We start from the raw sequence: 16,626 nt of genomic DNA, 5'->3' as shown, positions 1-16,626 counted from the left end.
GGCAAGACATATCTTATCCTAAAGTTAATTAAAACAAAAAAAAAGATTTCAGTCCTGAAATTAGTGTGGAAAATGAGTCTCCCCTTGCTTGGAACCACCACAGCTTCTGAAGTTCTTTGGTATTTTCTCAACTCCTTCCCCAGGGGCGGAGAGAGAACAATTCCCTTTGTCAGAGACACTTTACATTCTAAGTATTCCTGGCCCTCTGAGAGAAATCCCTCCTTTAACAAGACTGTTTATCAATTAGTTTCCTCTTCCTGTTCTCAGCGCTTGCTTTGAAATACAGCTTCCCCTGAACTTGGTCCTTTCTGATAGATTAGGCGTCTTCCGGGCCTTTCAAAGGGCTCAGTAGCAACCGATTTGGAACTTAACAGCAAAAAGCATTAGTACTAATTCCGCCAATTTTTCTATGCCAAGAAGACACAATTAAATTTGATTTGAATTAAATCTACAAGCTAAGATGCCTTTTAAAAAAATAGATCACTCTTTTGGGTTTCTTGGGATAAAACTGAGTCAAGTTGGTGTCAGCCTAGAAATTAAAATGTGAATATTGTCATAATGAAAATTTCTTACATTCATAAGCTAGTCAAGAATCTAGCAAGTGTGGGGTGGGGGAGGGGAGCCCCTCTAGTCCTCTTGCCTAATTCAGTATTCTGTTTAGGCTTTTGCTGATAATAGTTTAAATTACTCCAGGCCTTTTTCCTATAGGGAGGGTTTTGGTTCCCTCTTTCAGATGCCTATGAATACAAAAACGTCACGCTTCCCCAGATGCAGTGAGAAGTTTTATGAACTCTTTTAGCGCCCTTCCCTGGAGAAGGTGGGTTTAGTAGACGAAAATGTCATGTTTCATTAGTACATCCCCGCTCAGACAAATTTAGACTTCAGAAAAGAGAACGCTTGTAAACTGAACCCAAAATTGACAAACTGTGGCTCCATCTAAAAGCCAAGATCCTCAAATGAAGGCTCATGCTCACATACATCAGCCTGAGTGCACCCCACATTTACTCTCTCCAATGAAGATTCCCCAGCGGCAGGCCAGCAAATCTAGACAGACACATCCTAAGCACTGAAGGTCATCTGCTTGGGCACTGGGAACTGGCACACTCCCAGACACCATTTGTCACCTACAGGGATGGGGACATAGAATCGGGGTGCCTTTCACCTCACCATTTGTGATGTCTGAGGCCTTCTTGTGGCCTTCAGAACCATGTGCCATTTCAAACAGTACAGACATAACTGGCCAGGCAGGGATAAAAAAATATTTTAAAGAGACACTTGTATCCAAATAAAGAGATGCTTGGATATCAGACTATTCAGATAATGGACCCCACAAAGCTGGAATTCCTCCAAGAATCTCATGCTAGGAGAGGGTCAAAAAGCTTAAACCCCAAGCCAGGCAAAGAGGAAACTGCCAGATGACCTTTCAGAAGGGATGATTTTGATGCGTCCCTTGTGGGCAGAACCACACCTAGGCTAGGCTAGGACTGCTTAAACGCTGACATCTCTGCTCACACACCCACCTCAGGGCCCTGGAGATGATGATAACGGCATAGGTTCAGGGTACCAGTGGTCTCTTTGACCCTGTTCCCAGTGTGGCCAGTGGATAAATCTCCCTTTTAGCTTTTTGCTATTCATTTGGCTGTTGTAATTGGCTTCTGGAGAATGGATGGCTAAGCATGGCTTGTTAGGGTCACAGGCTGTGACCCCAAACCCTGTCATAGAAATGTCTTGTATGAAGAAAGACCATAAAGTGAAGGAACAGAGAGACTCCATCCACCGTAGACATCCAACAACAGGCTGGAAAATGGATCATACAACTGAACGGTGCTTCATCAATAGGGATCAACTCCCCAAGCTTCTAATTCTGAGAAAGAGCACTCACTCATCGCAGGCTCTGAGCCAGCCTGGCAATCGGTTAGCAGAGCAGCACCTGAGGTCCCAGACTCTGCAGCAGATTTAGATGCTGACAGACATTTGAAAGCATGGCAACACTGGATGAGCGCTTGCATCTTCAAGGTTTTATTAGTAATTAAGATGTGTTTATTCTCTTATTTCACAAATAATTACTGAAAGCAGACTGTGCGCCTTGGACTATTCTAGATACCAAGTAAACAAACCAATAAAGTCCCCCACACTTTTGGAATTCACATGATTCATGATTCAATTTGACTTTTAATTACATGGATAGTGTATGTGTGCGTATCTTCATACAGATATATGTATGTAAGTGCTGGAGACTGAGAAAGCCAAAGGAGGATGTCAGGTCCTCTGGAGCTGGAGTTACAGTAGTGATTATGAGCAGCTGATGCAGATGCTAGGAACCAAACCCAGGTCCTCTACAAGAGCAAAGAGTGCTCTTAAACACAGAGCCATCTCTCCAGCCCGGGTCCTTTATTTCACTTTGCTTCATTTAATGTTAGCTCCCAGTCCTTTAGGTGCTGCTATGAGGGTCTTCCAGATCTGGCCACACCCTCTTCTGTGTCTTTCCACTCTAGGTCCTGCCATCAAGAACCAGCAGAGGTATCCTTTCTTCGCCCACACCTCTCACCTGCATCAGAAAGAACTTGATTACAGGCATACAGCGTAGTTACCTATTAACCAAGCCTGTTCTCGGTAAGGTAGGGCCTCTCTGCCTCCTCAGAAACCCTTAAAGGTAGATAATCTGCTCTAAGCTATGCTTCAGGTCCCAGCTTCACTGTCTACAGCATTAATAGCCCTTTTTATAAAACTCTCACCCAAAGGACGATCTATCTCTCTGTCTCTCTCTAGAAAGTCCTCTCATCTAATAATCCAGTCTATAATTATCCTGTACACTCAGGCATGGCCAACTTGTGACCTGAAATGCAGCTAAATGGCCACTGTGCAGTGCAGACCAGCCATATCCCACTAGAAAAGACACCAGACCAGATGAGTGCTGGGAGTATGGGCGGGTTAGCAGAAATGTCAGCTGTGACCTTGTGACCAGAGACAATGCCAGGTATACTCTGCCTGTTTCTCCTGCATCTGGACCCAAGCTTTCCCCTCTTCTTCTTTCTCCCTATATTAATTAACATGAGGGTTGACTGGCGATTAACCTCCAATGCAGTCTCTTACAGATATTTATATGGCAGTGTAACTGAATGTTAAAAATAATTAGTTTTACCAGAGATGGATCCAGTGACTGCTGGAGCTGTGTTCTCCCTTCATCTTGAGAGAGAAAGCAAATTTATACAAAGGATAATTTCATCTTGGGAGGTGACCACACAAGTTAGTGTGTGAAAGTTTAGATATGCATGTAGCTGTTGCATTACCAAGGAGGGGGACAAAGCAAAGCAGCTGGCCTCCGCTCGGTCCCCAGCCCTATAGACTAGATCCTTCTTTGGGTTTTCTGGTTCTGCAACTGGAGGTGAGGCTTCTCTGCTGCTAACTGCAGAGGCCCTTTCGAGAAAGGAGCAGATGGAGTGGAGGGGAACTCCCTCATCTTACCTGGCCTCAGCAGTGGCCTTCACCTTGGCTTGGCAGTTGAGCTGACTCTCTAATGAAATCCACTGAGCAGACATGGCGGGTGTTCCTGTACCCTAAGACTTCTGATAACCTAGGTCCTGGTAAACTTTTCCTCTTCCCTCTCCTTCCAGCCTTAGACCAGGATCATTTGCTACAGTGACTGCTGGTTACAGTAACGTTCTCTGTTAATGGATTCCACTTTCCCAACCTGACTGGCTAAGTCTGACAGTACCAACCCAGATGTGACATGAAGAAAGTTCCAAGAAGAACAGTGCTCAACACTGTCATGCATGTGCCTCTGTGTGTGTATGTGTGTGTGTGTGTGTGTGTGTGTGTGCGCGCGCGCGCGCTCGAGCGACATACATGTGATTGTACATACTTTTGGAGGCTGGAAGACAACCTCAGGTGTTTTTTCTCAAGGATTACCCTCTTCTTCTTATTTTAGCAAGGTATTTGGAACTCACCAAGTAGCTTTAGTTAACCTAGCAAGCCTTAAACATCTTCCTGTCTTTCTGGCATGAGGGTTGCAAGCATTCACCATCACACCTGGCTTCTTTTTCTTGTTACCTGTTGCTGTTTGTTGGTTAGTTCGTTTGTTTTGATGCGAGTTCTGGGGGGGCTCATACTCAGGTTCCCATACTTGCAAGACAAGCAACTTTACCAACTACACCATCTCTCCAGCCTCCATCAACACCATCAAAGACTGCTGCGAATGAGCATCAGTGGTCAGCTTAGAAGCCACTCAAGCTATTATACAGTAGAGACAAAGGGTTTAGCACAGGGCTCTCCCCCCATGTAGCAAGTTCTCAGTCACTGGCTGGTGCTACGGTTTTAGATACTTTCGCTCTTATCATTACTTTCTTCTGTGAATCACCTTTTTCTGGTCTCACCTCTTGGCCTCATCAGACTGGCCTTCAGCAATCAGACTCTCTGAGGTATGATGAGCAGTGATCATATCCATGGTGCAGGACCAATAGGGTCAAGAGACGATGGTGAGTGAGCTCCTTTTCCCAAGATGTTCATGGTCTGGAGCTGCTGGTGATGGGTCTGTCAGTTGTCCCAAGGCTAAATGCATGCTCAGGGATGCACTGAGATACTCAGTGGGAGGCTGAGCTAGATCTCTGTACTTAGAGCAACTAAGATTCGCTACAATGCCATAGGACAGCTGTAAATACTACTAGACCATGAAGACAAACAGTCCAGATCCACAAGCAGGAGTCCACCTACTCTCCCGCCGTGAGGGGATTCACAAACCTCTCTCTGTGCACCACACAAACCCCATTTCTACTAGGAAATTCATCAGAGACAAAGATGTTCAATGGAGGGCTGGTCACCCAGGCAACCTCTGTCTAGTGTGTATCAAAATCCCAGGCTATCAGGAAGAAAGCAAATGTTGACACATCAATGGGCACCATTTGTACAAACAGCACAGGATCCCACTTCTGAGTGATTATTGTATTTTACCCTCTGGCCTCTTCTCAACCAAAATCTCCCACAAGGCAAGAGACAGCCAGGACTTTCCTATTACAGGAGGGCTTGACTCCCTCTGGATCATCAGTACATACCTGCCCAGTGGAAACCCCTGGTCCCCCCCCCCCCCCCCCCAATAAATTCTGAATTTATGACAGCCAGCATTTGCCAGGAATGACCTACATCGCAGGTGCCCTGCTCTCTTTCTAGCACTCTCACCTGGTACAGTGGGGAAACTATCCATCAGAAAGATGGATGACCCCGGTGGTACAGCTCATCATAGGTGGAGTCAGAAATGAACCCAAACCTGGACATCAGCGGATTCCCCATCATGTGCTATGCCTGGATGGATGACAGCCTAGGAAGGTAGGGGCAGCCAGGTCGAGCAGATGTAAGCATGACACCGTCAAGCCTGGGTATAACAGGCTATCCCCCACCCCTCGATGATCCCTGGGTTCTGGTGGCATTTGATGAATGGCCCAACAACAGTTTTCTAGAGAATGCAAATGCGACAGGTTTCCTCACAGTCAACCTTTTGGCTTCATTTCCAATGCCTTGGTGTCCAGGGAAGGCAGATCCTGAGGCAGACCTTGGCAAATAATTGCTCTAGCTACAGATTTCCTGACCCCAAATGATGTGAGGAGGGGTCAGGAGTAAGAAAGGGGGAGGAGACAACCGTTTACCTTGAGCATATGATCTTCAGGCACGGCCATAAATGGGACAGTCCTTCACTCCAACAGATGCAAGACGCATGCTAACATCTGGAGCCTCAGATGGACTTTGCCACTGCCCCTATTGGGTCTGTGTGATCCATCCATGCCTGGATATGTTAATATATTCTAGAGCCAGAGAGCAAAAGTGATTTCCTCATTGAAAATCAAAGGGGAGAGTGTCTGATGGTCCTATTACTGAGGGAAAGAAGAAAAAACTTGACAATTGTCCTTGATAATGGGGTATACTTGACTTGCATTATCCTGGGCGTGATTATTGCAAATTGTGATTTCAGAAATGCTGCTAATCAGAGGGAATTGGGGGGGAGGGGAGCTCCCCAGGGGGAGAACAAAACTAGAGGGTACTCCACTGTGGAGACTCTGTACAACGGGAAAGCAAGAAAAACTCTCACCCACAGAGGAGTGGGCCTGGTCTCTAGGACTCAGTGGTTCAGGTTTAGACTTGGGACTACCTGTACTAAAAGAGGAAGCTGGAAGCCATACCATGGCCATAGCCAAAGCCAAGGCCAGCTCTACTCTGACAGCCTTCCCTGCGTCAGATCCAGAATTTGAGCCAAGCCACACCAGAGAAATGAGTTCCTGCTGTGGAAAAGTAACAACTCGCCCTTTGGTGTGGGATCAGGGAGGAGAGGCCTCAGTCCTGCCTGCAGAATGGCTAACTGACGTTCTTGGCACTCTGGTATAAAGTGGAAGATCTTCCCACTGGGTACAGCCTCTTAGTCCCATTCACACCGTGTGTACAGGATGGTCCCATTCATAACTCCCTGTGTCTAGAGGAAATGGGGTACGCTGGGCTAGCCCTTATCCAGAAATGACACATTTGAGAATGGTTACTGTGTTGTGATTATGGGGCACTAATGTGTGTCTGTGCCAATTCATGCCATGTGAGTAGAGGTTCCCACGGAAAGCAGGAGGAGTTAGGTTCTCTAGAGCTGGAGATGCCGATGGTTGCGAGCCACTCCACATGGGTTCTGGGAACCAACCTACGTCCTCTGGAAGACCAACAACTGCTTGTAATTGCTGTGCCATCTGTCTAGCCCCTAAAATGGTCTTGTCATGAAAACCTTTTATGGGCAGAAATAAGAATGCAACCTCTCAGGGAAGAGCATGAGCGCTCTCTGCTTCTTGGGAATCTCCCAGAACCCGGTCTGGTCTTGGGCTTAGCTCCCACCACACTACATGGCTACCTTCTACCTGACCCACTGAGGCCAGGAACTGTCTTGAATTCATACTGAACACATACACACACACACACACACACACACACACTTCTCTATGTGTACGCTAGCCAGCTTTCCATCGTTATAATCAAATACCTGAGCCTATTGGCTTCTAAAGAAAAGGACTTGGCTTGGCAGATTTTAGAGTTCCAATTCATATTTGGTAGGACCCATTGCTGTAGGCCTCTGGTGGGTGTGAGAGCAATGTCCCAGGGTGTAGAATAGAACTAACTACTTACCTCATGGACAGAAATCAATAGAGAAAGAGACAGGAGGTTGGGTCCCATGGTCTCCTTCAAGAACATATCCTCAATGACCTCAATACCTCCCCTTACTCCCCTCATCCTGAAGATTCCCAGCATCTCCCCTAAGTCTGACATGAGAACTACGCCTTTGACACATGGCCTCTAAGGACATCTGACATCTTGGCTTGCTGAACCCCAGTGTGGTACATGTGCAGCCACATCTATGAAGGAATGATTGAGAATAGTCTGCCACTCCCTCACTCCATTCTGACCAAGTGGGCAGTGATGGAGCACAGTCCAGCTAGAGTGCCATTTGTCCCTGCAGCCATGTGATCTGCTATGATTGCCCCACAACTACCCACTCGACACATTTGGCCCAGCCAGGGAAAGTGGGTAGTCACGTGACCTCTTGCAGAAACAGAAGGTGTGTAACAAATCCAGTGTGCAACCGGAAGACTTGGCACTCTGGTAAAGAGACTGCTCCCTCTCTGTGTTGGTGACGAGGCCCACACGGGGACAAAGTCCTGGGCAAAAAACCACCAGGTCCTCCTCCCTCTGGCAGAGTAAGTTCTGCTTAGAGCCATCTTGATGAGGAATCCAAGCAGCTGATGTCAAGTTGCTTGGAAGAAATATGTATCCAGCCTCTCTGGGATGTGGTACACATCTTTGTACATCATGAAGACACAGAGAATCGAGATTTGACAGGGTCCATATCATCCTAAGCGATTTCTAGGCGTGCTAGTTGAGTGAGGTTGGGAACACACAAACAGCAGCCAAGGTGTGCACATCTCACGAATAGCCACAGGCACAGGAAACCCCAAATGAGAAAAGATGGATGCAGTGTTTGTTATTCAGGGAGGGCACTGGCGGACAGTTACATATGCCATCCCCTAAATTAGAGCTATTTGTTCTCATAGAATTAATTGTAGAAATAAATAAAATTTATCTTCAATATTTGACATGTGATCCTAAAAATTAGAATTCATGAGCTCACGTTTTCAATAACTCACATGTAAATATAGACAAACGGATGTTTTAATGCAAATTTAATATACAGTAGTTAAATTAATGATTTTCCTCCGTTCGTTTTTAATTGGGAAAAAACCCCTCACTGCCACACCATATAAATCAAACTAGCTCAGCATGTTGGCGTGATAGAGAAGTCGGCACGTTCTCGGCCATGTGTCAAGATCCGATTTGTTTAAAATAAATGGCTCCTGTTCCCAGTTCCATACACAGCACCACGTTAATGCATATTCATAACTGGGCATTTCTTTACCATTTTTTCTCTTTTGAGTTTAATATTTTCTGTATTAAAAAAATAAGTACTAAGATCATCTGATCCCAGGGGCCATGCAGGCCACGGATGCCGTGTTCATTGCTAGTAAAGATGTGACAGGGGTGGGGTGTGAGGGGGGAGGGGTGTGGGGGGGCGTTGAGAGGAGATGGTTTGATGGGTAAATGTGTTTGCCACACAAATGTCAGTGCCTGTGTTAGAATCCACAGAAGCCCACATAACTCTGGATGTGGGTAGGAATATGTGTAATCTAGATAGAGGTGGAACAAGAGAATCCTATGAAATCTCAGGCCAGCTAGCCTGGTATTATATAGTGGAAAAACAACAGGGACCCTGACTCAAACAAGATGGGAGGTAATGATTGACACCCGAGGTTGTCCCACCCCCCCTACACACACACACACACACACACACACACACACACACACAGAGATCGGATGATGAAGTGTCTCCCACTTCCCTACTGTTTCCTGTCTCAGGATTGGACACGGGTTGCAGGGTTTTGTGTGAAGTCCTTTTAGGCTAAAGTGGGCCAGGTGGTGCGGGCACCGGAGATTGTGGTAAAGGACAGGACCCAGGACACACAGATCTGTTAATTGCTCCTACATTGAGCTCATCTCGTCTCATCCGAGGTGATTGCCTCTTGATTTCATGCTAGATGGCTATACTGCTACCGAGAGCCTCTTGGTGAGTTTGTGGACCGTACCAAAAAGGCATTTTTATCACCGGTTTAATGCCCCATAGCTGACAGGGAACAGGCGAGAGATAGGAGTGATACCGGTACTCCGGCATTAAAGGGATCATTAAGCGCTTCGATGGGGAGAGGGTTTGTTGTCAGTTACATGGCCAGCACAGGCCTGAAGTGATGCGTAGGCAAAAGATAATGGGGGGACACTCACCTTGCCTTGCCAGCTGTGCCCCTGTAACCCCCTCACTGTGTCCTCCCACAGGTCAATTCAGGGTGCGGGTGGCAACACTTCTAACTGGCTGTACTCTCTGGGCAAATGATGCAACCTGTCTCCTTTATCCAACCTGTTGCTTCTCACCACACTGAGCAGCCCAGAGAAGCAGCTACTGCTCCTGACCTCTGCCTTACTGCACACCACTCATGCAACAGAGATTTTGCACGTTTTCCCCTCCTAGTACCCACAGAGGCCTCCCTTTTGTGCCTGGCAGGGAGGTGTGCCCAGGTTTTCCATCAAACCTAAGCCCTGCCTTTTCTTTCAGCTTCCCAGTATCTAGGGACTCATCATCAAGAAGGCAGAGTTTGTGGAACATAAGCATTCAACCACAGGACTGGAAGAAATGGGAAACCACCCTGCTGGTAGAACAACTGATGCACGGATATCATGCATGGGATGGCAGTCTGGAGAGACAGCTTTACATAAGAAAGAAAGAAATCAGGCGGAATTGAGGGCTGCATAATTTACTGATGACCCTGGGCAGCTGTAAATAACGAATATCCCCAAATTATTATTCATTGTTTTATCAGCCTGCTCCTTCCCAAAGAGAGGCTCCAGGGATTGAGACATATCTGTGACAAGATTTAAATGGCAGCCACGTCGACAGAGTCTACAGTCCTGCAAGGGGGCTGCTCCAAAGAGCCTATAAATTGTATCCTAGCAAATAGTTGGGAGCGTTCAACTTCAGACCATGTCCAGACACTGGTGACAGCCCTGAATTTGAAGACCAGTGACTGCAGGTGCAAGTAACTGTCAGGGACTTGCCCACAGCAACCCAGACCACCTCTAGGATGCAATCTCTCTACTCTAATAGTCACTGCAGTGTGTGTGTGTGTGTGTGTTGTATGTAGATGTTTCTGTGTATGCAGGTGGTGTTCAAGTGTATGCAGGTGGTGTTCAAGTGTGTGCAGATGGTGTTTGGGTGTATGCAGGTGGTGTTCAGGTGTATGCAGGTGGTGTTCGGGTGTTTGTAGGTGGTGTTCAGGTGTATGGAGGTGGTGTTTGGGTGTATGCAGGTGTATGCAGGCAGGGTTCAGGTGTATACAGGTGCTGTTCAGGTATATGCAGGTGGTGTATACAGGTGTATGCAGGTGCTGTTCAGGTATATGCAGGTGGTGTTCAAGTGTGTGCAGGTGGTGTATGCAGGTGTATGCAGGTGGTGTGCAGGTGGTGTTCAAGTGTATGCAGGTGGTGTTCAAGTGTATGCAGGTGGTATTCAGGGGTATGCAGGTGGTGTTCAGGTGTATGCAGGTGGTGTTCAAGTGTGTGCAGGTGGTATTCATGTGTATGCAGGTGGTGTTCAGGTGTATGCAGGTGGTATTCAGGGGTATGCAGGTAGTGTTTGGGTGTGTGCAGGTGCATATACACCTGTGTACATATGTGTGAAGATTAGCCTTGGGAGTCATTCTTCAGTTGCCCTGCATCATGTTTTTTCCATTGTCATGTATGTCTCTGTGTATGTATGTTTTGCATATGTGTGGGGGAGTGCACATGTGTAAACATATATTGAGAGGCCTAAGCTTGATGTCAGTCTTCCTCAATTGCTCTCTCCCATCTTATTCCCTGAGGCAGGCTATGTTCATCAAACCCAGAGCTGGCCACTATGTCTGGTTTTGCTAGCCACCTGGCTCCCTCTCTCTACCTTCTGAGACTGGAATTCCAAGCAGCTGACATGCTCACCTGGGTGGGTTCCATGTGGGCTCCAGGGATTTGAACTCTGTCCCTTACCCTTGAAAAGCAAGCCCATTAATGTCTAAGCCAGACTCCACCATCATTTAAATAGTTTGCCAATTGAACTAAGCTGACTGGCCAGCAATCACTCAGGATCACACAACACACACCACCACCCACACATCTTACTTTTGCATGGTTTCTGGTTGTCTGTCACACACACTAGTGACCCCAGCCTGGTCACTGTGGGGTTTTTTGTGAGGAATCTGACTTTAATATTGCAAACTCTGTCTCTTTCCCTTCTGCTCCAAGTCCACATTTTTTTTTTTTTTTTGCATATGGCACCTCATATGGACTAGGTAACAAACACAGAGGTAAGGTCTGTGTTGGCTGAATTGGGAAAGGAACAAAGAAATGGTCAAAGAAGACTATATCTGTCTGCACAGCAATGGCCACCAAAGGCCTGCCACACATTGTGCCTAAGGAGAGGAAAAAGAAACACAAGTTTAAGCAAAGTCCTTGGAAACAGAGAAGCACCCTGCTCCGTGTGACTGCAAGGACTTAGTGCTAATGCAGCCCCCATCCAGGATGGAGCTGTGTTCTTTTCTAACATCCATAGGATACTATTCTCTAGGGTCTATCCCATGGCTCACAGTCATAATGAAGTCTGCAAGCCCTAGGAGTAGAGGAGACAGGCCATAGCTGGATGCAGAGAACCCTGGTACCCTGGCACAGATGCCCACACACCTGGTCTGCATCCTTCTTGTCAGGAATCACCTTCTAAACACCCACCCTTGCTGTGATCCAGCGGTGTCCCCAAGGCTTTTCAGCTCTGACATAATCCTAACTCATTTATTTTCCCAGTTCTCCCCCCAGTCACTTCTGGGGGGGGCATAATTTCCCCAGCAAATGACACAGTTGTCAGCGTCCCCTGATTAAAGAGGTCTGTATTCATTGCAGCAGAATATTGTCTACACTGCGGCTGCAAAGAAGCCAACGAACAGTGCCCAAGACTGGGCTGGAGATCCCTGATGCCAGAAGAAAGCCACCATTATGAGTTTCCTACATGTTTTCTGTGGCAAAGCAAGTAGCCCTTGTGCCCAGACCACCTTAGAGACATCTTATATGTCAAAAGCAACTGTGAAGACCACAGGGCCAGAATATGACTCTTAAGCAATGTTTTCTTTTCTAAGTTCTTTTTAAAGTTTATTTTTATTTTTATGTGCACTAGTGTTTTGCCTAAATACAGGTATGGGGGTAGGGTGGGCGTCAGATCCCCTGCAACTAGAATAACAGTCAGTTTTGTGCTAACATGTAGATGTTGGGAATTGAACCCTGGTCCTCTGGAAGACAGTCAGTGCTTTTAACCTCTGAGCCATCTCTCCAGTCTTGTATGCTATGCTTTGTATCTCTCTCCAGATCCTCATCTATCAAGTGGAGCTAAGAGAACAGCCTACCTGACTTCAAGGAGGTGATAGGATTATTGGAGATAATAATATAAGGATATTTAAGTGGTGTCCAGCACGCACTAGGTGCTTTGTAGGTGCTGACACAAGGAAGTGGGGTTCGTTTGTTTCAGCATCAGAGTTGACTGTGGATCCCAAGAACATGATTTCACAGGGTCTGATATGCATGGCCACGTGGATGCTGCAGGTGGCACCCACTTGTGTTCCCTCAGGGTTACAAGGGACTGGCAATAGAAACGTTGTTGTCTCCATTTCACATTCAAGAGACAAAGGTGGGAGGGGTAAAGGAGATGACGTACTCAACATTTGGAAGGTCGAATGGCCCTGAACGCTAACATGTTTAAATATGTGGTCCCTGCCTGGTACCATTGCTTGGGAAGGTGGTGGGACCTTCAGGAGGCAGAGCCTCGTCAGAAGAGTGTGTTTCTGGGGACGGACCTTTACTTTTCACGACCAAGTTCTATTTCCCGCCCGTTCTCTGCTTCCTGCCCACCACGCCTTGCCCACGTGCTATTGCATCTTCGCCACCATGATAGATTATATCCCCTCTGAAACTGTGAGCCAGAGTAAATCCTTCCTCCCCTGAGTGGCTTTTGTCAGAGTATTTTATTGCAGCAACAGAAAAGTAATGAACACCCAAAGAGAGAACAAAACCAGGCTCTCACCTCAGTTACCACTTCCATTGATTTCGACACTCGTATCCACATTCTAGGAATTCAGATGTAGGCGGCCCTCTCTCTGGCTTCAGGCAGCCATGGAAACAGCGGGGTGGCTGGCTTCTACAGAAGCCAATCCTACAGTGGAAATCAGATTGCACTGTGGGATGGCAAGGCTTGGAAGCATGGAAGGTGGGTGGGAAGAGGAGCCTTAGAGAATAATAAAGTTGGCCAGTGAAGGCCTTGGGAGTGGCAGTACACAGGGCACACACAGCAGCCTGACTGGAGCGATGGCACCAAAGGCTGGAAGCCACCAAGGGGAGAGAGCCTGTGCTCAGGGGCACAGCAGGGGGACTGGGACTGAGGAAGCCCCTACATCCCTGTGTCACTATCTGCCATCAGGAGAACTAGATGCTGGATTGAGGGGTGAGAGTTGCATGGGAGAGTTGCATGGGAGAAGATGAAGGAAGGCAATGGGAAGGACCAGACCAGGGGAAGGGTAGTAGATCATCTACTTCCCTTGCTGGCAGCAAATACCTGACAAGTCATTCAAGGGAGGATGGCTTTATTTGGGCTCATGTGTTGAAGGGGGTTGACCCATCATGGCGATGCAATGATGCGTCCATCATTGACTGCAGCCATCGTCAGATACAGAGAGATTCATGTTTGCCTTCAGCTGGCTTCTTCCTTTCCATTCAGGGTAGGCATTTCTTTCCCCATCAGCTAAACATATGTGGAGACGCCCTCAAAGGCAGGCCCAGAGGCCTGTTCCCTAGCTGATTCTGAAGCAAGCCAAGACACCATCACAGGAAATGCTCAGAGGCTTGGGATACAAAGTTCAAGCCTAAAGACTGAGGCCCAGCTGTCTAGATTCAAGTTTTTATGGTTCAAGAAGCACTTGGTGATCACATAAGTTTCTGCTGGATCCTCTGTGTGGTGTAAGGATAAAGCCATGACAAGAACAAACACTGTCCCTTAGAGGTTACATTTTATCAGCAAGAGGTGATGAGCCCTTCTAGCAAGGTAGGGGTCATTAGGCAGAGAAGGGCAAGCAACAGGTACACATTCAAGGGGCGAGGGGTGTCCAGAGTGGAGGTTTTTCAAAGCTGTGACCCTGTGTGCAGGTTTATGAAGTCTTTCATCCCTCCTTTCACGAAGGAATATGTCAAGGAACACAGTCAAATGTCTTGTGTGCATTTGTGTGTGAGTAAACATGTACACATATGGAAGCCAGAGATCAACCTTGGTATCTTTCTTCAAAAGTTGTTCATTATGGATTTTTTTTTGAGACTTGGTCTCACACTAGGACCTAGGCTTCACCAATTAGGGTAGTCTGGCTGTCCAGGGAGACCCCACGATCTGCCTTTCTTTACCTTCTCAGCATTCAAATTCCAAGTTCATATCACCAAGCCTGGGTTTTTACCTGGATACCAGGGATCAAATGAAGGCCCTCAAACTCGTATGCAAACACTTTTCCAACTGAGCCATCTCCCCAGTCCTGCATATTCAAATATTTTTAAGTCCTAAAAACCTACAGGTGTCTTGTTTACACCTTTTCTGTTCTCTAACGGTATGCATTCGACTCTCAAAATTAAAAAATACTGAGGATCCAGTATTTTTCTAAGAACAGAGATCCAAGATTACCATAGCTAAAGTTAAGAGAAATATTAAGACCTTTCATGATTATGTGGCCATTACCTGTCCAGGCTGGTGTGGCAGCTCTATAGTGTTAAGGTCCAGACTTTTGAATGTTCTACCCTCCCGAGGGCTCAGATGTTCCCACCACCACCACCACTACTTCTAGCTGAAACTGGAAGGAAACAGGGGAAAGAGAAAGCACAGGCTAGAAGAGCTCCCTCCCACTGCTGACCTTGGATTCCATTGGCTAAAGCTCGGAAATGGCCTTATCTAGCTCTGAGGGTTAGAGAATGGAGTGTGGGCCCTGCTAACCACTGATGGCTCTCAGGGAGAGAACGGGCTCCTGAGGACAATCAGTTCTCTTTAACAACAAAGGGTTTTGTGCTTTGTCATTAACTTTGAAAATGCTTTAAGACTTTGCTAAGAGCAGCCATCCTTCTCAGCCTTTCTCCTCCCAGTCCTTCTGAAGACAGCAGAGAGGCTGTAGGCAGAGCTCACACAAAAGCCAGCTGCCCGCATTTAACCTTCAAGGGGGGAATAAATAGGTCTCTTATGGGACTCCTTTTTTTCCAAATGCAATTACCCGGACTTCCTGTGTAAACAGGTGACTGATGGGAACGGGTGCAAGGCCCAGAGCTGAGACTGGAGCTGACTTTCCTTCACATGTGTCCTCAGATATGGCATATGATTTCAGTGTTAGCCCTAAGGCTTCCCTGTGCACACATGCCCCAGAAGTACCATCCTCCTAAGGCCTAAAGTCCTCAGCCAGAGCAAACTAGCTCCTCCACCCCCACGGTCATTAACTCTATTCATCACACGATGCTTGAGAGAAATCACAGCTTAGCAGACGTTCCTATTGTCGATCTTTGCTGTAAGGCTGCGTCTTCAGATGACGGTGTCTGTGAATCCAGGCGCAGCTGTTGGAACGTGTGGGAACGCCATCTTTCATTCTGCCTACATTGGAGCTGTGCTGGGCATCCAGGTGAGAAGATGTTCTGCGTTAATTCAGTCACTCTAGGGGCCTCTCAATAAAGGAAAAACTTTGCCTGAAGACCTGAGTGTTCTATATACTCCAGCATACATCCCCTTCTTCCCCCAAGTTCAACCCACAACTGCATCAGATGACAGTTCATCATTCTCACCACCCCAGTGAATACAGCCCCATGGTCCCTCCTCTGAGTCATCTTCCATCCCAATAGCACAACATCTCCTTTCTCTTGCACAAAAGGACCCTTTCTCCCATCCATTGTCTCTACCATCTTAACATCAAATATAGATCTAAACATCCTTTCCCAGAAGTCCTGCTAGGTTCCCAGTCATTCCTGGATCCTGTCATAAGCCCAAGAAGGACTTCCCAGCTAGGGCAAGAGAAGAACCAGGTTTGGATTATACCGCACTTCCTGGTTTTGTTTCTGAAGCAAGGTGCCTCTCTCCTGAAGTATAGCACTGTGGCATATGTCACTTGTACTGTGCATATGGCTCACAAAAGAGATCAATAAATACCTGATGGTTGATTATAGTTATTGACAAGTTGCAAGGTGATTACAGTTATCAGTGAAAGAATAAATCAGTTTCAATTTTTGTCTGTGTACTATAGCTGGCCCCACGAAGGGACTCTCAAGCATCTGGGCAGATGATAAATTCTGATGACAATCCAGCTGTCTCCAAATACAGAGATGCACAGCAAACACTCGTGGTGTGAACTGAATTCTTGACTTTTCGTATGAATATTTTAACACCAAGTATGCACCACTTAAAATCTTTTTTGGAAACCTTTGCCCAGGGAG

The sequence above is a fragment of the Mus caroli genome, chromosome 11, assembly GCF_900094665.2.
Source record: "Mus caroli chromosome 11, CAROLI_EIJ_v1.1, whole genome shotgun sequence".
Lineage (NCBI taxonomy): Eukaryota > Metazoa > Chordata > Mammalia > Rodentia > Muridae > Mus > Mus caroli.
This window is presented reverse-complemented; position numbering follows the sequence as displayed.